The sequence below is a fragment of the Aegilops tauschii genome, chromosome 3 (assembly GCF_002575655.3).
Source record: "Aegilops tauschii subsp. strangulata cultivar AL8/78 chromosome 3, Aet v6.0, whole genome shotgun sequence".
NCBI lineage: Eukaryota > Viridiplantae > Streptophyta > Magnoliopsida > Poales > Poaceae > Aegilops > Aegilops tauschii.
Window position 1 is genome coordinate 207,389,114 of NC_053037.3, and position 23,725 is coordinate 207,412,838.

The window sequence follows — 23,725 nt, forward strand, 5'->3', positions numbered from 1 at the left end:
AGGTTAGTTTGTTTTCCTTAATTCTCAGAGAAAAGACTCGTTGCTGGAACCGAGAGCACTGGCGATTGCTTTCTTTCTGACCTTCAGCCGAGAACTTCCATACCTTCCATTGACTTCTTTTGTGTGTGGCCAGAACGTGATGCTTTCCAATGCCGAGTACTTTTCTTAACAATGTATGAAGCCCGTAAAACCGAAATCGATCCAAATCCACGACCTTGACGATCGAGGAAAAAGGGTATGTATTATTATGGTGTGAGCCTTCTTTCTTTTTGGCCTTAGATTATCATAAGCGAGGAATGGTGCGTGCTAGCCTTCAGACTATACTTTATTGTAGGGAAAGGGAAAAAATGGAGAATATCTTTAAGAACCCTAGAAAGAATTTCACTTGGAGCGACAGGGGTCAGGTCACACTATATCAATATCATAATTCTCTTTTTTTTAATTGATACTGATTAGCCGTAAATCAATTTGATTTTGTTATGCCATTAAGGAAACACTATTTGGGATACAATACCCATTTTAGAACCGTTCACTACTAACAAATAGAAAATATCAAAATAACAAATAATAACAAATAATATAGTTAATGGTTCCAATTTTTCCTAAATTTGGCAGTCTGTGACTGGAAATCCTTTCTCTTTTCAATAGAAAGAGAAGGTATTTAAGCAATGTGTGTTTTGAGATACAATCAATCGAAGAAAATAAAACTGGGTCCAATAAAAAACAGGAATGAATTTATTAAAAGGGATTGGAAAGGGATAAGTACAAAGGGATTCAACGATCTAAAAAAAATCAAAAAGGGTTTAATAATCCCCTCCTACGAATAAAAATTAGTAAAATAATGTGGATGAATAAGATTTTGCTCGATTTTGGATCGGATTTGGCGGCATGGCCAAGCGGTAAGGTAGGGGACTGCAAATCCTTTATCCCCAGTTCAAATCTGGGTGTCGCCTGACCAAAAAAATACTTAGGATTTCTTATTGTACTGATTGAACTCGACAAATTCTTGCCCTGCATAAGCAAAGGAAAAGAACTAGGCCTGTCGATACTGGATTTTACCATAGTTCTAGTTCTAAAAAAGACTGTCAATTTCTTCTTAAAAATAGGGCTCTGGCAGGGTTCTGGGTAGTGGCCCAAACCGATACCAATAGGGATGAGGGATATATACTTATGAATTTCAGAATTGATTCTATTCCGCAATTCATAACTACGAAAGTAAGAGGTCAGAAATCTTGGTATCCAAAGGTCCCTAAAGGACATTCCTTTTTTGCTCCTAGGATTGAAGAAGAGATTATACGAAAGACTATCAAGACTTCCTAATTATCTGACACTACCTACACTAAAGTAAGGTCTATTGACTCTGTCTGGAATTAGATTGGATAGGCTGATGGGAAATTTAGGAGTTGCGGAAAGAAGAGACTTTCTTTCCATACTTACGAGAGACTCCGAGTACTCAAACATTCAATCACGATGGTCGGTTAGCTCTTATCTTTTAGAATAACTGTAACATCCCAAATTTTCAATTTGGAATGTTATACATAGATCATCATTTGCATATCATGATTTGTTACATTTTGACAAATCCTCGATAAATCCTAAGCAACTCAAGGACCCTCGGAGAGAGTTGGGGATTTTCTCGAATTTTCTTATTTGATTTTTTTTCAAACGAGGATTGGGATCTTAATTATTTTTCTCTCCGAAAAAATATTTCATTTTTATAAACGAGAGGAGAAAATATGACTTCTCCAAAACAATTGAAATACTGGAGGAAAAATGTTAAAAATCATTATTTGGAATTTATTGGATTTTATTTGCAATTTTTATTGCATTTAAAAATATGCATGTTTTCAAAATATTTATTTTGGATTTTAAAAAAGTTCACCCTATTCTAGATTTTCTAACTAGACGGAGAAAATTTACTTCATATTTTTCTGATTTTTATTTATTTTTCTACGCTATTTTTCCCGCGGAACTTTAAAAAAAAAATACGCGCCCGCGCCGACTGGGCCAAAGGCCCAGCCGACGGCCCACCCGCCGCGGCTTCCTCTTCCCGCACGGGAGACGCGCCGCCGGAGTCCGGCCTCGCCACGGGAGCCCGCCGCCGCCTCGGTTTGCCCCTCCCCCAAGCCGCCCTCACCCCCCCTCTATATATACCCCTCCCCCCCCGTTTTCGCCGTCACCGCCACCGGAGAAGCCCGCCGCCGCCGCCGCATCTAGCCCCGCTGCCGCCGCCACTTTTGCCTCGCCGCCCGCCGCCGGAGCCCGCCCCCTCGCCGCCGGAGCCGCCGCCCCGAGCCCCGCACCCCCGCCGCCCCTCGCGCCGAGCCCGCGCCCCGCCGGAGCCCCTCGCCGGAGCAAGCCCGACGAGGTACTGCCTGTTCGCGTTGACCGGTTTTAAAAAAAAACTTTTGTTTAAAAAAAACCCTAGATCGGTTTTTTTTCGGTTTTCTTATTTCACGAGCGTTCACCGAACCGTTCGTTTTAACGAACGCGTTCATCGGTTTTTCTCTGTTAAAGAACGTCCGTTATTTAACCGTTCGTCCGTTTTTCTTTTTCGTCGGATTTTCTCGTTATTTTCTCAGATTCGATTTCTGATCGAAATTTCGAATCTGTTTAACTTTTCGCTCGTTTATCGGAATCAGGTGATTCAAGCGCCTAGAGTTTCGTCTCGAAATTCTCTTTCCGAATAATTTACTCAAACAAGTTTTTGCTACAGTAAAATTTGACCTAGATCCAGATTAGCAAACGAAGTTTCTTTCTTTCGCCGTTTGACTTTCGTTGCTTCTTTCGAGTTGATTCTTTTTGCAAACCGGAGTTCTTAAGTTGAACATTCTGGTTGGATATTTCTTTCGAGTTTTACCTGTGCATTAGATGAGTACTGATTGTATGCTTGTTTGTTTGCGATAGAGTACCCGGAGTGTGCCGCTTGTTACTTCGAATCGCTAGGTTTTGCGGATCATCAGCAAGGCAAGTAACACTTTGATCATACCCCGTTCATACCCAGTTTTATTGCATTAGATCTATTTCCTCAAACACATTGCATGATTAGGATCTAATTAAACTGTGGGTATTGGGAGTAGTTGAGGTAGTACCTATTACCTGTTCCTTATCAAACCCTCGGGAGTTACTTCTACGTTGCTTTTATTATTGCCATGCTATGCTCGTAGACGTGGATTGGGTTTGAGGGATATTCATGATAGATGTGAGTGTTTAATAATGGTTCAACTTAAGGTGGCAACTAAAACTCACATCTGGGTGGATTGAGACACCTGGAGAACCCAGTGTTGTCTGTATGTATAAGGTCCGCCACCTAGGCTCAAAGGGATCATAAGATTATTCATGCTAGAAACTTCCGTGTGCGGCCACAAGCTATTATGGGCTCTAGCATAGCTGAGTAGGTTACAGGATCTCTTGAAGAGGTGGACTAGCAGATGTAGGGGAAAGTAGGTGTACCGGTCCATCCAGAGTAGAGACTGATTGTTTCTGAAAGACTGTGTCTCGGTCATCCGTTTCTCAAACATCATGCAATGCGAGAATCAAGCGGAGGCGATCGAGTCTTGTGGGGAAAAGTGCACAAACCTCTACAGAGTGTACAAACTGATCATGATTAGCCGTGTCCTCGGTTATGGACAACTTGAGTATCTAGTACCTGGATTATCATTTGAATCTCATCATCGTGATACTTATAATTAATTTTGTTGGGTTAATGATGACACTTAATTGGGATTGAGTTGGAGGTACCTTCTCAATGTTTCAACCACCATGATAGTTAAATAAAATTTATTCCTTTGTAGTAGGATAAAATTGGCTTTTCGCAAAAACTGTAACCATAGAGCTTTCCACCAGCCATATATGCATGTAGTATAGCCATATCATTGTTCATCGCTCTCTATGTGTTGCTTTGCCAGCATATTCTATGTGCTGACCCGTTTCGGGCTGCAACGTTTCATGTTGCAGACTTTTCAGACGACAAGTAAGGTGCCTTAGGTCGTGGTCTTATACTCAGTGATGCCGCTGGAGTTGATGGACTCACATTTCTTCCAAGTCTTCCGCTGTTATCGTTATTAGATGGCCTTAAGCCATGTTTATTATGTTTATTCTCTTCGGAGATATTCGATGTAATAAGTGTGTGATTGCTACTCTGCTATAAATGCTCCATTTGTACTGTGCGTGTCAGCGTTACTGATCCAGGGATGACACTGGTGCACAGCAGCACATGCCATTTGAGGTCTGGTCGCTACAAAGTTGGTATCAGAGCACACGCTAACTATAGGACACGACCACTAAGCTTAAGCCCTAGAAAACTTCTCTCATCTCATTTCTGACCCCTCTCCACTTTCTACTCTTTTAGGAATGGCGAATGCAAGGAGCAAGTTCACGCAACCAGATGAAGACACGCCATTTGGACGACATTTGAAGGAAGTCACCAAGTACTTGAACATAGGAATACCAAGCTTCACCGGAACCTACAACGCTACATTACCTGAAGAGGAGAGCTGGAAGATTCAAGTTATCATTCCAGGAAGGACGTTTGCGCCAATTACGGAACCCATAAGATTGGTTTTCGAAGCACCAACTTGGAGCTTAGGGAAGAGCATGGCCGCACACATCGCCATGGGACGCATTGGAGAAGTCTATCACCAGGAGCTTAAGGATACGATTTATCAAATTTGTGGACGTCGAGACGCGCAATGGGAGATGATCAAGACCAAGAAGGATGGATCAATTGCAGCTTTCATCCAGGAGCAGAACCAACATATTCGACGCCAAGAGAACCAGATATGCACGGACAAGGAAGAACCGAAGAAGGCATTCACGAAGGTCAAGGAGCTCCAAGAAGAACTCAAGACTACACGCGAAGATTATCTGGAAGAAATCAACGCGCTAGTAGGGAAGATTGACGACCTGGAGAAGAAGATTGGAGCATTCGTGGAAAATCCAGTGCCAAAAGCAGAAGTCGACGAATGCACTTGTCCGGATAACTACATCATCATCGACGACACCGACTCGGAACCAAGTGAAGAGGAATGGATTGATGAAGCTGGAGCAGACATCATGGAGTCTTCAACGGATCAGAATTTTTAGTAGACTACCATATCAGTAGTAGTTTCCCCCCATTTAGTAGTATAGTTCAAGCACTTTGTAACGCTAGTTAGATCGATTGTTTTGCCTTGTTTGGATTGATTGAGTGATATTGATTGAATTTGTCTCATGAGCATATGGGTAGTGTTTTCTCTCTAGACCTCATTCTATTCTTAATTCTCATCTTTTCTAAACCTATCAAATGCCTCCGAGACGCGACACCGGATTTGTTTTCCCGCCCGAGATCACCCAGTTGATTCAGCAACAGAATGCCCTGATGCAAGTGTTAGTTCAGAACCAAGGCAACAACAACAACAACAACAACCCACCGCCACCACCACCTGTTGACCACTTATCCCGTTTCTTAAGGCTAAACCCGCCGGTGTTTTCCAGTAGCACCGAGCCGATTGTAGCAGATGATTGGCTCCGCAAAGTTGGAAGGGAGTTGACCACTGCAGGATGCACAGATGCGGAAAGAGTGCGTTTTGCCGCACATCAGCTTGATGGACCCGCAGCATCATGGTGGGAGAATTATACAGCCACGCACCCTATTGACACTGTCACATGGGACCAGTTTCAGCAAGCTTTCCGTACAGCTCATGTTTCAGTAGGAGCTATGGCTATGAAGAAGCGTGAGTTTCGCAACCTACGCCAAGGAGGACGCACCGTAGGCCAGTATGTGGAAGATTTCAGTAAGTTAGCACGTTATGCACCAGATGATGTTGCTACGGATGCAGCCAAGCAGGAGAAATTTCTGGAAGGATTGAATGATGATCTGAGTATGCAGTTGATGGTAGCAACTTTCAACAACTACCAGGAGCTGGTAGATAGAGCTCTCATGATTGAAGGGAAGCAACAGCAGATTGAAAACCACAAGAGGAAGTATGGACAAGGGAAGTACAATTCTGGAGCCCAGCAGAAGCCACGATTTACCCCGAGGCCGGGAGGACAGTTTCAGCATACCCATGGAGGAGGTAGTTCGCACAACCATAATGGCTCCAAGAATGGTAATGGGAATGGAGGAGGAAACGGACAGAACCGCACCAACCCATCTACCCCAACCAAGAGAGATCTAAGTCACATTACTTGTTTCAAGTGCCAGAAGACGGGACATTATGCAACTGATTGCCCCGAAGCCCAAAATGGAAACGGCAATGGAAGCTCTGGGAAGAAGCCGAACCCGTTCAACAAAGGACATGTGAACCACGTGAGCGTGGAGGAGATTGAAGCTCAGCCTGATGCAGTAATAGGTAAGTTTTTGGTTAAGTCATTTACTGCAACTGTTCTTTTCGATACTGGTGCATCGCATTCATACATATCAAGGGGATTCGTAAACAAGTTTAAGATGTCCACCCAAGTTCTCAAAAGCCCCATGTTAGTAACCTCGCCAGGAGCAGAGTATATGGCCACCCAAGGATGTTTTAAGATACCGTTGGCCATTGGAAGGCATGTGTTCCCCTCAGATCTCATTGTTTTGGAATCGTAAGGTTTGGATGTGATTTTGGGAATGGATTGGCTATCTTTGTATGGGGGAAACATCGATTGTGCCAGCAAGACTATTTTGCTTACCACCCCGGAAGGAAAGAGGATCAAGTATGTATCCAGGCATATGCCGAAGAGGACTCAAGTGAATTCCTTACCAGGAGTTGTACAGGAGGAAGTACCAGTGGTGAAGGATTATCCGGATGTATTTCCAGAAGAGTTGCCAGGCATGCCACCAGATAGAGACATTGAGTTCTTGATTGAACTTTTGCCAGGCACAGGGCCAATATCTAAGAGACCGTACAGGATGCCCGCAAAGGATTTGGAGGAAATTAAGAAGCAAATCAAGGAGTTACTGGATAAAGGCTATATTCGCCCAAGTTCGTCACCTTGGGGATCACCAGTACTTCTAGTAGAGAAGAAAGATGGATCACTAAGGATGGTTGTTGATTACCGAGGATTGAATGAAGTAACCATCAAAAACAAGTACCCACTGCCGATGATCAATGATTTGTTTGACCGCCTGCAAGGAGCTAAAGTATTTTCCAAGATCGATCTACGATCGGGATACCATCAGTTAAAGATTCGAGAGCAGGATATACCCAAGACGGCTTTTACCACCAGATATGGATTGTATGAGTATACCGTTATGTCATTTGGACTGACTAACGCACCGGCCTATTTCATTAACCTAATGAACAAAGTGTTTATGGAGTTTTTGGATAAGTTCGTCGTGGTGTTCATTGATGATACCTTAATATTTTCCAAGGATGAAGAAGAGCATGAGGAGCATTTACGATTGGTACTTGAGAAGCTCAGAGAACATCAGTTGTATGCCAAGTTCAGTAAATGTGAGTTTTGGTTGAAGGAAGTTGGATTCCTTGGACATGTTATTTCTGGAGAAGGAATAGCAGTAGACCCTGCCAAGGTTGACACAGTGACCAGTTGGGAATCACCCACGATAGTTGGAGAAATCCGGAGTTTTCTTGGACTTGCAGGATACTACCGGAGATTTATCGAGAATTTCTCAAGGATTGCTAAGCCCATGACTGAGCTATTGAAGAAGGACACCAAATTCAATTGGATTGAGGAATGTGAAGCTAGTTTCCAAGAGTTGAAGAAACGATTGGTTACATCACCAGTGTTGATTCTGCCAGATCAACGCAAGGACTATGAAGTTTATTGCGACGCTTCTCGTCGAGGACTTGGAGCAGTGCTTATGCAGGAAGGAAGAGTTGTTTCGTATGCTTCACGACATCTTAAACCCCATGAGAAGAATTATGCTACGCATGATTTGGAATTAGCAGCCGTGGTGCATGCATTGAAGACATGGGGACATTTTCTCATCGGAACCCATTGTGAGGTGTACACGGATCACAAGAGTTTGAAGTACATTTTCACGCAGAAGGAGTTAAACCTCAGACAGAGGAGATGGTTGGAGCTCATCAAAGACTATGATATGAGATTGCATTATCACCCTGGAAAGGCTAACGTAGTAGCAGACGCGTTGAGCCGCAAGAGTCATGTCAACACCCTCATGACAGGAGAGTTACCTCAGGAGTTAGCCGAGGACATACGTGAGCTATGTTTGGAGATAGTCCCAAGAGGCTATTTAGAGACATTGGAGATTCAGTCTACCTTGATGGAAAGGATCAGAGAAGCTCAGAAGACAGACAAGGAGATTGAAGAGATAAAGGCGAAGATGAGCAAAGGAAAAGCCAAGGGATTTCATGAGGATGAGCACGATACCTTATGGTTCGAGGACCGCGTATATGTGCCAAATGATCCGGAGATCAGGAAGTTGATTTTGCAAGAAGCCCATGATTCACCGTACTCGATTCACCCAGGGAATACCAAGAGGTATTTGGATTTGAAGAATACTTTCTGGTGGACCGGAATGAAGAAGGATATTGCGGAGTTCGTAGCAGTTTGTGATGTATGTCAGAGAGTGAAGGCAGAGCATTAGAGGCCAGCAGGATTCTTACAACCATTGCCGATACCCGAATGGAAGTGGGATAAAATAGGCATGGATTTTATCACAGGATTACCTAGGACCCGTTCAGGCTATGACTCGATATGGGTTGTAGTCGACCGTTTGACGAAAGTGGCTCATTTCATTCCAGTGAAGACCACTTACACCAGTGCTAAGTTGGAAAAGATATACATGACCAAGATAGTATGTTTGCATGGAGTTCCGAGGACCATTGTATCAGACAGAGGAACCCAATTTACCTCGAAGTTTTGGAAGCAGTTACATGAAACGTTGGGAACCAGGCTGGAATTTAGTACAGCATTTCACCCGCAGACAGATGGACAGACCGAGAGAGTCAACCAGATTTTGGAGGACATGTTGAGAGCATGTGCACTAGATTATGGATCTAGTTGGGACGACAATTTGCCATATGCGGAGTTTTCTTATAACAACAGTTATCAAACCAGTTTGAAGATGGCCCCTTTCGAAGCTTTGTACGGAAGGAGGTGTAGAACACCATTGTTATGGGACGAAGTTGGAGACCGTCAGTTGTTTCGACCAGATTTGATTAAGGAGTCTGAACAGAAAGTAAAGTTGATTCGCGATAGGCTCAAGGTAGCCCAGTCCAGGCAGAAGAGTTATGCTGATTCTAAACGCAAGGAGACAGTTCACGAAATCGGAGACAGAGTGTATCTTCGAGTATCACCACTTCGAGGAGTGAAGCGCTTTGGAGTTAAGGGAAAGTTAGCGCCTCGTTTTATCGGACCATATCTAGTGTTGGAACGTATGGGAGAAGTTGCCTACAAGTTGGAATTGCCCGAAGGATTGTCTGAAGTTCATGATGTATTTCACGTTTCGCAGTTGAAGAAGTGCCACGCAGAGATGGCTGAGATACCGCTGAGAGATACTGTGCCACTGGAAGCGATTCAGTTGGAAAGTGATTTGACTTATGAGGAGAAACCAGTTAAGATTCTCGAGTATGTCATCCGAGTTACCCACAGCAAGGTTATCAAGTTTTGCAAGGTTCAGTGGAGTCACCACACAGAAGATGAGGCCACCTGGGAGCGAGAGGAAGATCTACGGAAAAACCACTCCCACCTGTTTTCTAGCCAACCCGAATCTCGAGGGCGAGATTCATCTTAAGGGGGGTAGGTTTGTAACATCCCAAACTTTCAATTTGGAATGTTATACATAGATCATCATTTGCATATCATGTTTTGTTACATTTTGACAAATCCTCGATAAATCCTAAGCAACTCAAGGACCCTCGGAGAGAGTTGGGGATTTTCTCGAATTTTCTTATTTGATTTGTTTTCAAACGAGGATTGGGATCTTAATTATTTTTCTCTCCGGAAAAATATTTCATTTTTATAAACGAGAGGAGAAAATATGACTTCTCCAAAACAATTGAAATACTGGAGGAAAAATGTTAAAAATCATTATTTGGAATTTATTGGATTTTATTTGCAATTTTTATTGCATTTAAAAATATGCATGTTTTCAAAATATCTATTTTTTATTTTAAAAAATGTTCACCCTATTCTAGATTTTCTAACTAGACGGGGAAAATTTACTTCATATTTTTTTGATTTTTATTTATTTTTCTACGCTATTTTTCCCGCGGAACTTTAAAAAAAAATACGCGCCCGCGCCGACTGGGCCAAAGGCCCAGCCGACGGCCCACCCGCCGCGGCTTCCTCTTCCCGCACGGGAGACGCGCCGCCGGAGTCCGGCCTCGCCACGGGAGCCCGCCGCCGCCTCGGTTTGCCCCTACCCCAAGCCGCCCTCACCCCCCCTCTATATATACCCCTCCCCCACGTTTTCGCCGTCACCGTCGCCGGAGAAGCCCGCCGCCGCCGCCGCATCTAGCCCCGCCGCCGCCGCCACTTTTGCCTCGCCGCCCGCCGCCGGAGCCCGCCCCCTCGCTGCCGGAGCCGCCGCCCCGAGCCCCGCACCCCCGCCGCCCCTCGCGCCGAGCCCGCGCCCCGTCGGAGCCCCTCGCCGGAGCAAGCCCAACGAGGTACTGCCTGTTCGCGTTGACCGGTTTTTTTTTAAAAAAAACTTTTGTTTAAAAAAAAACCCTAGATCGGTTTTTTTTCGGTTTTCTTATTTCACGAGCGTTCACCGAACCGTTCGTTTTAACGAACGCGATCATCGGTTTTTCTCTGTTAACGAACGCCCGTTATTTAACCGTTCGTCCGTTTTTCTTTTTCGTCGGATTTTCTCGTTATTTTCTCAGATTCGATTTCTGATCGAAATTTCGAATCTGTTTAACTTTTCGCTCGTTTATCGGAATCAGGTGATTCAAGCGCCTAGAGTTTCGTCTCGAAATTCTGTTTCTGATTAATTTACTCAAACAAGTTTTTGCTACAGTAAAATTTGACCTAGATCCAGATTAGCAAACGAAGTTTCTTTCTTTCGCCGTTTGACTTTCGTTGCTTCTTTCGAGTTGATTCTTTTTGCAAACCAGAGTTCTTAAGTTGAACTTTCTGGTTGGATCTTTCTTTCGAGTTTTACCTGTGCATTAGATGAGTACTGATTGTATGCTTGTTTGTTTGCGATAGAGTACCCGGAGTGTGCCGCTTGTTACTTCGAATCGCTAGGTTTTGCGGATCATCAGCAAGGCAAGTAACACTTTGATCATACCCCGTTCATACCCAGTTTTATTGCATTAGATCTATTTCCTCAAACACATTGCATGATTAGGATCTAATTAAACTGTGGGTATTGGGAAGTAGTTGAGGTAGTACCTATTACCTGTTCCTTATCAAACCCTCGGGAGTTACTTCTACGTTGCTTTTATTATTGCCATGCTATGCTCGTAGACGTGGATTGGGTTTGAGGGATATTCATGACAGATGTGAGTGTTTAATAATGGTTCAACTTAAGGTGGCAACTAAAACTCACATCTGGGTGGATTGAGACACCTGGAGAACCCAGTGTTGTCTGTATGTATAAGGTCCGCCACCCAGGCTCAAAGGGATCATAAGATTATTCATGCTAGAAACTTCCGTGTGCAGCCACAAGCTATTATGGGCTCTAGCATAGCTGAGTAGGTTACAGGATCTCTTGAAGAGGTGGACTAGCAGATGTAGGGGAAAGTAGGTGTACCGGTCCATCCAGAGTAGAGAGTGATTGTTTCTGAAAGACTGTGTCTCGGTCATCCGTTTCTCAAACATCATGCAGTGCGAGAATCAAGCGGAGGCGATCGAGTCTTGTGGGGAAAAGTGCACAAACCTCTGCAGAGTGTACAAACTGATCATGATTAGCCGTGTCCCCGGTTATGGACAACTTGAGTATCTAGTACCTGGATTATCATTTGAATCTCATCATCGTGATACTTATAATTAATTTTGTTGGGTTAATGATGACACTTAATTGGGATTGAGTTGGAGGTACCTTCTCAATGTTTCAACCACCATGATAGTTAAATAAAATTTATTCCTTTGCAGTAGGATAAAATTGGCTTTTCGCAAAAACTGTAACCATAGAGCTTTCCACCAGCCATATATGCATGTAGTATAGCCATATCATTGTTCATCGCTCTCTATGTGTTGCTTTGCCAGCATATTCTATGTGCTGACCCGTTTCAGGCTGCAACGTTTCATGTTGCAGACTTTTCAGACGACGAGTAAGGTGCCTTAGGTCGTGGTCTTATACTCAGTGATGCCGCTGGAGTTGATGGACTCACTATTCTTCCAAGTCTTCCGCTGTTATCGTTATTAGATGGCCTTAAGCCATGTTTATTATATTTATTCTCTTCGGAGATATTCGATGTAATAAGTGTGTGATTGCTACTCTGCTATAAATCCTCCATTTGTACTATGCGTGTCAGCATTACTGATCCAGGGATGACACTGGTGCACAGCAGCACAGGCCATTTGAGGTCTGGTCGCTACAATAACTTAGTAAAAAAAAGTAAAAGTAATAAATAAAATGAATCTCCTAAGTCGGTAGCCCATGAGGTTCCAATGGTTAGTTTTGGATTTTTTCAGGCAAGAAAGCAAAGAAGAAGGGAGGATTCTCTATTACCAACTTCCCCCATTGTCCTGTCCTCATTGGTCATTCATCTTTCCCGATCTAGTGCCATCGTTCTTCAAGGTGCCGGAGGGTTTGAAGCATACCTACTATCCCTCCCCTGAGCTTAGTTCAGAGTTGCCTCAGCGCGCTCGAGTAATAACTGGGAAAATCAAGGCTGGACAGGTCTTCGAGCCAACTTCAGGAAGAAATGCAAGTGAATGAGAATGCTCTTGAGGGCGCAGGAGTCTTTTTCTGTCTTTCTTATTTGAAATCCAAATCGAAATGCCTCAACTTGATAAATTGACTTATTTCTCACAATTCTTCTAGTTATGTCTTCTCCACTTTGTTGGAAGATGAGTACACATCGGGTAATCCGCCCACGAGAGCCCAATCACAAGAGGCTCATACAGAAAGCAATCAGCCCATAGCCCAATATCGAGACCACAGCCTATTATTCAAACCACAAAGGATCCGTCTTTCATCGTCCAATCTTCTCGATCGAACATATTGACATCAATACTCCTTTCCATGGCCATTCACGGCCCGCGAAGATCAACCACTCGTGCCCGAGATCACTATCCAATCAAAAACCAGACTTCCAAGATCCATCTCACTCAGACCCTTTTGAATGTAGCGGATAACAACGGAGTGGGGCTATCGAATTGATATGTATTCGAATCTTAGGAGCTGGTAATCACTGATATGCTCATATTGGTGACGTTATTGTTGCTGTAATCAAAGAAGCAGTGCCCAAAATGCCTCTAGAAAGATCAGACAGAAGTAAGACGAGCTGTAATTGTACGTACATGTAAAGAACTCAAACGTGACAACGGTATGATAATACGATATGATGACGGTTGTCATTGATCAAGAAGGAAATCCAAAAGAAACTCGAGTTTTTGGTGCGATCGCTCGGGAATTGAGACTTATGCATTTCACTAAAAGAGTCTCATGAGCTCCTGAGGTATTAAAAATACTAGTAGTAGAGACTATGATATAGTAGGGTATCAGAATATAGATCAATTAGTAGATTGTGTCTGACGCATATACATGAAAAAAAGAATAATTAGATAATAATAAGAATAAGAATTCGAATCTTAATAAAAGGAAGGGTTCGAATAGCATCTACTAATATTACCGAAAACTTTGTGAAAATACTTCTACGAGAAGGTTTTATTGAAAACATTCGAAAACCATAGGGAAAGTAACAAATCTTTCTTGGCACGTGCCCCTGCTCCTGGTCTTCGAACTAGTCATTAATGGTCGGCAACATAGGTACCCTTTTTCGGTATGCATTGCGAACACTTTCATTTTTAGCGTCTCATCTTCTCTGGAGAAGCTCAAATCGAACGGATAGAGCAGATGGTCCAACTACAAAACTTCTTCTTTTTCATTACTTCCATGGTCGTGCCCCGTGGCATGGCAGCACCCGTACTATTGAAATGGTTCGTCAGTAGAGATGTTCCCACTGGTGCCTCTTCTTCCAGTGGTACTATAATTCCTATTCCTATCCCTTTATTCCCTTTTTTGGTCTATCTACATTTAAGGAAATTCATACGCTCCATGGACAGAGCAAAAAGTGGAGTGTTGGTCAAAGCAAGCCGCCCTATTCTATTACCAGACAAAATGGAGAGAAGCTCATCCGCTAGAAATGCTTTATTTTGTTTCGTTCCCGTTCTTCATTTCCTTATTATCGAATCCATGGGGGACTTGTCATATTTAGAATCTTTCTGCGGTCTGCTCTGTTTACAATTCTTTCGTACTCTCTTCTCTTTACCACGCGATAGGTCAGCGAAGCGTGAGCGGGTGCTCCGAAGTAAAGGCCAAACACTTCGGCCTAAGGGGAATGAGCAACAAAATGACAAGATGAGGTGCCGCGGGCACCCCCATATAGAAAGAAGGGTCGAAGGTTTTGGGCCTGTAGCTTTCCCCGCCCCCCCCTCGTCGAGTGGTGCTTGTTTGGGGGGTGTGCCACCAGAAAGCGGGCTTGAAGCTCTCGCCTTACCAACGAGCCGACTGCTGATGGCTGTTGGTCACGACTACTACAAAAAAGTGAAGATGAATCTTTCTATTTCACATGGAGGAGTGTGCATCTTTATGTTGGGTGTTCTTCTGTCGTGCGACCCGATGGCTTATGTGCGACCTGTGGCCCACGCCTCCTATTCTATTTGTTCAGGGCGGGCGGCGTGAACTCTGATTCGATCCGGGTATTCAATCCCGCCGCTGAGATGCTCAGTTGACTCCTTAACCTTGATAGGAAGATGGCTTATTCCAAAATTCATGCATAAGGGTAAGGAACTTTGGATGAATTAATGCGAATGGGTGTAAGCCTCGCTGCTCGGAAACACCCAGTGCTGACCACACTGAGAGACACGAAAGGGCAGGTAATGCCAGTTGGCGAAGTGGCGTTAAGCATCCCTAGCGGTACGCAAAGAGAGGTCGTGATGATATCATCTACGTCCGTACCGCTCCTCGTGGAGTAGATCCCGCATCCAACCAACCCTTTTTTGACCAGGGAACGGGAGAATTCCCACTACCGCTGGCAGGCCAGCCGGGCCGTGAGCGCGGTGGGAACGGGCTTCCCAAAAAGCGAGCCCCGGCCCGGGTCAGCATAGAATGGGGGGACGGCCCTAATGTTGTGTTGGCCGGGTTGCGGGCGGATAAAAGCGGACGTGGGGACTCGGGTCGGGGCACAGCGTAACTAAGAGAGCCATTCCATTTAGGGCGAGACAGAATGGGCGGGCACAAGTGGTCCGGTGTCCGAGCCGATTGGTCAGACGACGACTACTGCACATATTATATTAGCCGCCTATCCCGGAATGGACTGGGATGGAATAGAAAGAACGCGAAGCAGCAAGCAAGGGATGAGCGCTTTGTTGCGCCTGCGCATACGTTTTCTTGCTGGGTCGGTTTGTTTTTGGGGGGTGGGGCAATAAGCTTGCTTCTTCACAAGCTTATCCCCGCCCCCTTTCCTGTCCGTCCCGACCGGCAGCAGTTGGGTCTCCCCATCTCTCCTCAACTTCCCCGGTCTTTGGCCCGAGCTGTATGAGGCAGAAACTCGTCCCACGTACGGAGAACCCGGGCCGACATGACTAGTCGTAAACCCAAGGTGGCACTAACTTATAGGGTCAGGCATACATGACCCAGCAATGCACGTGTCGGTCATCAAGGTATGAACCCAAGTCGTAGCAAGCTACAAGGACTTAAAGGAACAACGCGTGACATTTCCCCGAAGGGACAGACACAGGAGCAAAGAAGGACACATGCCGATCATCCCATGTGTTCCGGAGAAGTTGCAAGCTACCATGGCTCAGTGGAAGCACTAGGAGACATTTCCCCATAAGAGAGGCTACCAAGAAAAAACAACTAGATTGTCGGATCCCACACATACCAAGCATTTCAAAGTCATACACACAATATGCTCGATATGTGCAAATACAACATGGCATCACAATGAAACTCTACAACTCAAAGTATTTATTCAGAAGGCTCCGAAGTGTCATACATAGTAACAATTAGAATCATGGGTCACATGACCCAACATACAGAGCATACAAGCAACGGAAGCACAACATGTCTGAGTGCAGACAACTACAAATGAAAAAGGCTGAGAAGCTTGACTATCTAGAAGACCCTCCCAAGGGTACAAGATCGTAGCTGAGGTGACAAGCTAAACGTCGAAGTCCATGCGTTACTACTAGTGAAACTGAAGTCTGCTCTGCAAAACATAAATTAAGCAAACGTGAGTACAAATGTACCCAGCAAGACTTAAATCAGAACTAGCTACACATGCATCAGTATCAACAAAGGGGTGGTGGAGTTTAACTGTAGCAAGTCAGCTTTAACTCAGTGGCTATCCTGTACTACGACTGCTGGTAACTCTTTTGAGGTGGCGCACAAGAGGCCACATATTCACCATATCAATACACCACTATGGATCCGCTCCCGTGTCCCTACGAGAAGGCCATACATAGCACTCATGGTTATCTTGCGCATTTTAGAGTATCCACTTCCACTTGTCTATGAACAACGTAAGCGTTCCAAGTGGTCCATACCCGCGGGCGCGGCTATTCGAATAGTTTGATAACCCTGCAGGGTGATGCGGCTTGAAGGTACGTCGGTATTTCCCCAAGGAGGAAGGGATGATGCAGCACAACGGCAGTAGGTATTTCCCTCAGTTATGAGATCAAGGTTATCGAACCAGTAGGAGAACCAAGCAAGGCTACGTAAACAACACCTGCACGCAAATAACAAATACTCACAACCCGGCGTGTAAAAGGGGTTGTCAATCCCTTTCGGGTAGCGGCGCCAGAAATTGGCAAACGGACGTGAATAAATTGTAGTATATTGACAGATCGAACGCCAAATAAAATAAATTAGGAATAAATTGCAGCAAGGTATTTTTGTATTTTTAGTTTAATATATCTGAAAATAAAAGCAAAGGAAAAAAGATTGCAAAGGCAAATAATATAAGAAAGAGACCCGAGGGCCATAGGTTTCACTAGTGGCTTCTCTCGAGAAAAATAGCAAACGGTAGGTAATTACTTTTGGGCAATGATCATTATATAGGCATCACGTCCAAGATTAGTAGACCGACTCCTGCCTGCATCTACTACTATTACTCTGCACATCGACCGCTATCCAGCATGAATCTACTGCATTAAGTTCATGGAGAAACGGAGTAATGCAATAAGAACGATGACCATGATGTAGACAAGATCTATTTATGTAGAAATAAACCCCATCATTTTATCCTTAGTAGCAACGATACATAAGTGTCGGTTCCCCTTCTGTCACTGGGATCAAGCACCATAACATCGAACCCACTACAAAGCACCTCTTCCCATTGCAAGATAAATAGATCAAGTTGGCCAAACAAAACCCAAATATCAGAGAAGAAATATGATGCTATAAGCAATCATGCATATAAGAGATCAAATAAACTCAAATAACTTTCATGGATAAAAAGATAAATCTGCTCATAAACTCAAAGTTCATCCGATCCCAACAAAAACACCGCAAAAAGAGTTACATCATATGGATCTCCAAGAGACCACTGTATTGATAATCAAAAGAGAGAGAGGAAGCCATCTAGCTACTAATTACGGACCCGAAGGTCTACAAAGAACTACTCACGAATCATCGGAGAGGCACCAATGGAAGTGGTGAACCCCTCTGTGATGGTGTCTAGATTGGATCTGGTGGTTCTGGACTCTACGGCGGCTGGAATTGATTTTCCTCGACTCCCTAGGGTTTCTGGAATATTGGGGTATTTATAGAGTAAAGAGGCGGTCCAGGGGGCACCCGAGGTGGGCACAACCCACCAGGGCGCGCCTGGGCCTCCTGGCGTGCCCTGGTGGGTTGTGCTCCCCTCGGAGCACCCCCAGGAGCTTCTTCGGCCCATTGGTTGTCTTCTGGTCCAAAAATATCTCCAAAAAGTTTCACTGCGTTTGGACTCCGTTTGGTATTGATTTCCCGCGATGTAAAAAATATGCCAAAAACAACAACTGGCACTTGGCACTATGTCAATAGGTTAGTACCAAAAAATGATATAAAATGATTATAAAATATCCAAGATTGATAATATAACAGCATGGAACAATCAAAAACTATAGATACGTTGGAGACATATCAGCATGCCCAAGCTTAATTCCTGCTCGTCCTCGAGTAGGTAAATGATAAAAACAGAATTTTTGATGTGGAATGCTGCCTAACATGTTATCTCATATTCTTTTCTTTATATCATGGAAATTTGTGCTTTTATATTGTTCAAAGCAATAGTCTAGCTTTGACATGATAACTTAAATACTCAAGCATATCAACAAGCAACCAAGTCTTTAAAAATATCAACACTAAAATAAGTTATCCCTAGCCCATCATGCGCAATCATTGATCCATCCATGAAACACACTCGCATATTAGCTACACCCAATGCTCAATTACAATCATAGTGCCTCCTAGTTGGTGCTTTTATAAGAGAAGATGGAGATTCAAATTAAACAAAAATTGCATAAAGTAAAAGAAAGGCCCTTCGCGGAGGGAAGTAGGGATTTGTAGAGGTGCCAGAGCTCAAAGAGAAAATTGAGAGATAAAAACATTTTGGGAGGTGTGCCTTTCCCACCAACGAAAACGACTTAGAGTTCCCAACAACTTCGATGCTAAATATATCATAGGCGGTTCCCAAACAGAAATTAAAGTTTATTCCTTTTTTCACCATACTTTCACTTTCCATGGCTAACCGTATCCACAGGTGCCTTCCATACCAACACTTTACAAAGAAATTATTATTTGACAATATAAAGTAAATTCATTTTACATTTCGGGACTGGGCATCCCTAATACCTTTGCCTTACTCTCATGCAATGACAAGTGAATAAACACTCATCGTGACAATAACATATCTAGCATGGAAAATATTAGCCACCCCTCACCGCCTCGCGAGCGGTACGAGCACACAAAAGAGAATTTTATTTTGAAAATTAGAGATGGCACATACAAATTGGCTTAGAACGGCAAAAGAATACCGCATATAGGTAGATATAGTGGACTCATGTGGCAAAACTGGTTTAAAGGTTTTTGGATGCACAAGTAGTGATCATACTTAGTGCAAAATGACGGCTAGCAAAAGATAGAGAAGCGACCAACCAAGAAATGAATAATCTCATAAGCGAGCATTAAGCATAATTAACACCAAATAATGCACCACAAGTTTGATATAATTTCATTGCATGACTATTGACTTTCGTGCTTGCATAGGGAATCACAAACCTTAACACCAATATTCTTACTAAAGCATAATTACTCATCAAGATGACTCACATATCACATCATCATATCTCAAAACTATTACTAAGAATCAAGTTTATTTTGTCCAATGATCTTAATGAATTTTTTTATTATATCCTTCTTGTATATCTATCACTTCGGAACTAATTTTCATGTGTTGCTTTTGAAAAGCTCAAACAAATATAAGTGAAGATCATGAGCATAATATTTTTTCTCTCAAACTAATTTAAGTGAAGCAAGAGAGAATTTCTTGAAAATTTTACTAACTCTCAAATAAATCTAAGTGAAGCAAAAGAGCATTTCTTCAAAAATACTAAAGCACACCGTGCTCAAAAAAGATATAAGTGAAGCACTAGAGCAAGTCCATAGCTCATAAAAATTTAAGTGAAGCATAGAGAGAAATTCTAACAAGTCACGGCATAATTTTGGCTCTCTCAAATAGGTGTGTCCAGAAAGAAATCAAGACTAAAAACACAAAACAAAACAAGCAAAGACTCATATCATACATGACGCTCCAAGCAAAACACATAGTATGTGACGAATAAAAATATGGCTTCGAGTAAAGTATCGATGGTCGTTAGAAGAAAGTGGGGATGCTCGGGGCATCCCCAAGCTTAGTTGTTTCCTCTCTTTGGATAATAGCTTGGGATTCCGGGGCATCCCCAAGCTTAGGCTCTTCTTACTCCTCATTCCTTCATCCATCGTAAGATAACCCAAAACTTGAAAACTTCAATCACACAAAACTCCAACAAAACCTTCATGAGATCCGTTAGTATAAGAAAGCAAATCACTACTATAAGTACTGTATGAAACCAGTACATATTTTATCTTGCATTATATCTACTGTATTCCAAGTTTTCTATGGGAAAAACTCATCAAAGAAAACCATAGAATCATCAAAACAAGCACACAACGCAAAGAAAACAGAATCTGTCAAAAAACAGAATAGTCTGTAGTAATCTGAATATTTAGAATACTTCTATAACTCCAAAAATTCTGAAAAAATTAGGAGCACGTGAGAAATTTGTATACTAATATTATTAAAAAATAATTGGTATTTTATCACGCTCTAGTTAAAAAAAAAGAATTGTTTTCCTGAGCGCAAAAATTTCTGTTTTTCAGCAAGATCAAACAACTATCACTCAAGAAGATCCTAATGGATTTACTTGTCAAAAACACTAATTAAAACACAAAAACACAATAATAACAGTACCATAATTGTGCAAACACTCAAGAACAGAAATCAAAGGCAAAAATAAATTTTATTCATTGGGTTGCCTCCCAACAAGCGCTATTGTTTCACGCCCCTAGCTAGGCATAAATCAAGGATCTAAGTTTTGTCATCTTTGTTTCGAGATCCATAAGATGCCCTCATGATTGATTCATATGGAGACCTAATTCTTGTTCTAGTGAAGTGTTCCATACCCTTCCTTAGTGGAAATTGGAACTTAATATTTCCTTCTTTCATATCAATCACGGCATCGATAGTGCGTAAAAACGGTCTACCAAGGATAATTGGGCAAGACGGATTGTAATCAATATCAAGAAAAATAAATCTATGGGCACATAATTCATATTTGCAAGAATAATAACATCATTAATTCTTCTCATAGGCTTTTTAATAGTAGAGTCCTCCAAGTGCAAATTTAAAGAACATTCTTCAAGATCGGTAAGACCAAGCACATCACATAAAGATTTCGGAATTGTAGAAACACTAGCACCCAAGTCACACAAAGCAAAACACTCATAATTTTTAATCTTGACTTTGATAGTAGGTTCCCATTCATCATGCAATTTTCTAGGAATTGAAACTTCTAATTCCAACTTTTCTTCTAAAGCTTTCATCATAGCATCAACAATATGTTTAGTAAAAGCTTTATTTTGTTCATAATCATGGGGTGAATTTATCATGGATTGCAACAAAGAAATACAATCAATCAAAGAGCAACTATCATAATTAAAGTCTTTGTAATACAAAAGAGTGGGCACATCACTAGTTAAAGTCTCGACCACTTCAAACCACTTTTATCAATTTTTTCAACAAGATTTTCACCCTCCGAAATATCGGGACACATTCTAGCTAAAGTTGAATATTCTCCAGTCCCTTTTTCATCAATATTAATTTTACTAAAAAAGGAATCAATAGAAGAAACACCAATCACTTTAAGATCTTCATCACTTTTATGAAAGCAATCACTATAAAACGCTTATTCTAAAAATTCTCTTCTAGCTCTAAGCATAGCGGTTCTGTTCTTACTTTCATCCATATAAACATAAAGAGCTTTAATTGATTCCTCAAATTTAGGCACAAAAATTTTCATCTTGAGATTTTCCACATCATGAGAAATTCTATCAACACTTCGAGACAAATCATCAATCTTATTCAACTTTTCTTCTATGGTAGTGTTGAAAACTTTTTGCGTGTTGATATATTCTTTAATATTATTCTCAAGATCAGAGGTGTTCCTATTATTATTATAAGATTGATTGCCATAGGAATTACCATAATTATTAGAGGAATTACTAGGAAAAGGCCTAGGATTAAAATTACCTCTATAAGCATTGTTATTGAAATTATTTCGAGAGATAAAATTCACATCTACGGCATCACTATTTTGCTCAATCAGAGTAGACAAAGGCACATCATTGAAATCAATAGGAGCACTTTTACTAGCAACCATTTTCATAAGAGCATCAACTTTTTCACTCAAAGAAGAAATTTCTTCAACCGAATTAACTTTTCTACTAGAAGGAGCTCTTTCGGTATGCCATTGTGAATAATTTGCCATGATATTATCAAGAAATTTGGTGGCTTCACCCAAAGTAATTTCCATAAAAGTACCACCCGCGGCAGAATCGAAAAGATTTTGAGGAACAAAATTCAATCCCGCATAAAAAAATTGTATGATCATCCAAAGATTTAACCCATGAGTTGGGCAATTCCTTAGCATCATTTTCATCCTTTCCCAAGATTGTGCAACATGCTCATATTCAAGTTGCTTGAAATTCATGATCTGGGTTCTAAGGGAAATAATTTTTGCGGGCGAAAAATACTTAGTGATGAAAGCATCTTTGCACTTATTCCAAGAATCGATACTATTGCGAGGCAAAGAAGAGAACCAAATTTTTGCAGAATCAAGCAAAGAAAACGGAAATAATTTCATCTTCACAACATCATTGTCCACATATTTTTTGTTTTGCATATTGCATAATTCCACGAAGGTATTAAGATGGGACACGGCATCCTCATTAGGAGTACTCGCAAATTGATCTTTCATAACAAGATTCGGCAAAGTAGTATTAATTTCGCAAGACTCCGCACTAGTGGCGGGAGGAGCAATAGGAGTGCCAATAAAATCTTTGTTGTTGGTATTTGAGAAATCACACAACTTGGTTTTCTCTTGAGTCATGATGACTACGCAACAAGGTTGCACCCAAAAACAGATCCGGCAAGAAAACATCGAACGAAAAAGAAAGCGAATAAAACGGCAAATTTTTGTGAAGTGGGGGAGAGGAAAATGAGAGGCAAATGGAAAATAATGTAAATTGCGAGGAGATGAGATTTGTGATTAGGAACCAGGTATATGTTGAAGATCCTCCCAGGCAACGGCGCCAGAAATTCCTTTTGATGCGGCTTGAAGCTACGTCGGTATTTCCCCAAAGAGGAAGGGATGATGCAGCATAGCGGCGGTAAGTATTTCCCTTAGTTATGAGATCAAGGTTATCGAACCAGTAGGAGAACCAAGCAACACGTAAACAACACCTGCACACAAATAAAAAAATACTCAAAACCCGACGTGTAAAAGGGGTTGTCAATCCCTTTCGGGTAGTGGTGCCAGAAGTTGGCAAACGGACATGAATAAATTGTAGTAGATTGATAGATCGAACACCAAGTAAAATAAAATAGGAAGAAATTGCAGCGAGGTATTTTTGTATCTTTATATTAATAGATCTGAATACAAAAGCAAAGGAAAATAGATCGCAAAGGCAAATAATATGAGAAAAAGACCCCGGGGCCGTAGGTTTCACTAGTGGCTTCTCTCGAGAGAAATAGCAAACAGTGGGTAAACAAGTTACTGTTGGGAAATTGATAGAACTTCAAATAATCATGACGATATCCAAGCAATGATCATGACGATATCCAGGCAATGATCTAGTGTATTAAGTTCATGGAGAAACGGAGTAATGCAATAAGAACGATGACATGATGTAGACAAGATCTATTTATGTAGAAATAGACCCCATCGTTTTATCCTTAGTAGCAACGATACATACGTGTCGGCTCCCCTTCTGTCACTGGGATCAAGCACCGTAAGGTCGAACCCACAACAAAGCACCTCTTCCCATTGCAAGATAAATAGATAAAGTTAGCCAAACAAAACC

At 42.2% G+C, this 23,725-nt stretch overlaps 1 non-coding gene across 1 annotated transcript; it reads left to right on the top strand.

Annotated features, from left to right (window-relative positions):
* The first annotated feature begins 882 nt into the window (after window positions 1-882).
* On the top strand, window positions 883-953 carry TRNAC-GCA (transfer RNA cysteine (anticodon GCA)). Its single transcript has one exon. It is a non-coding gene; the product is annotated as a tRNA-Cys (tRNA).
* Window positions 954-23,725: the final 22,772 nt, after the last annotated feature.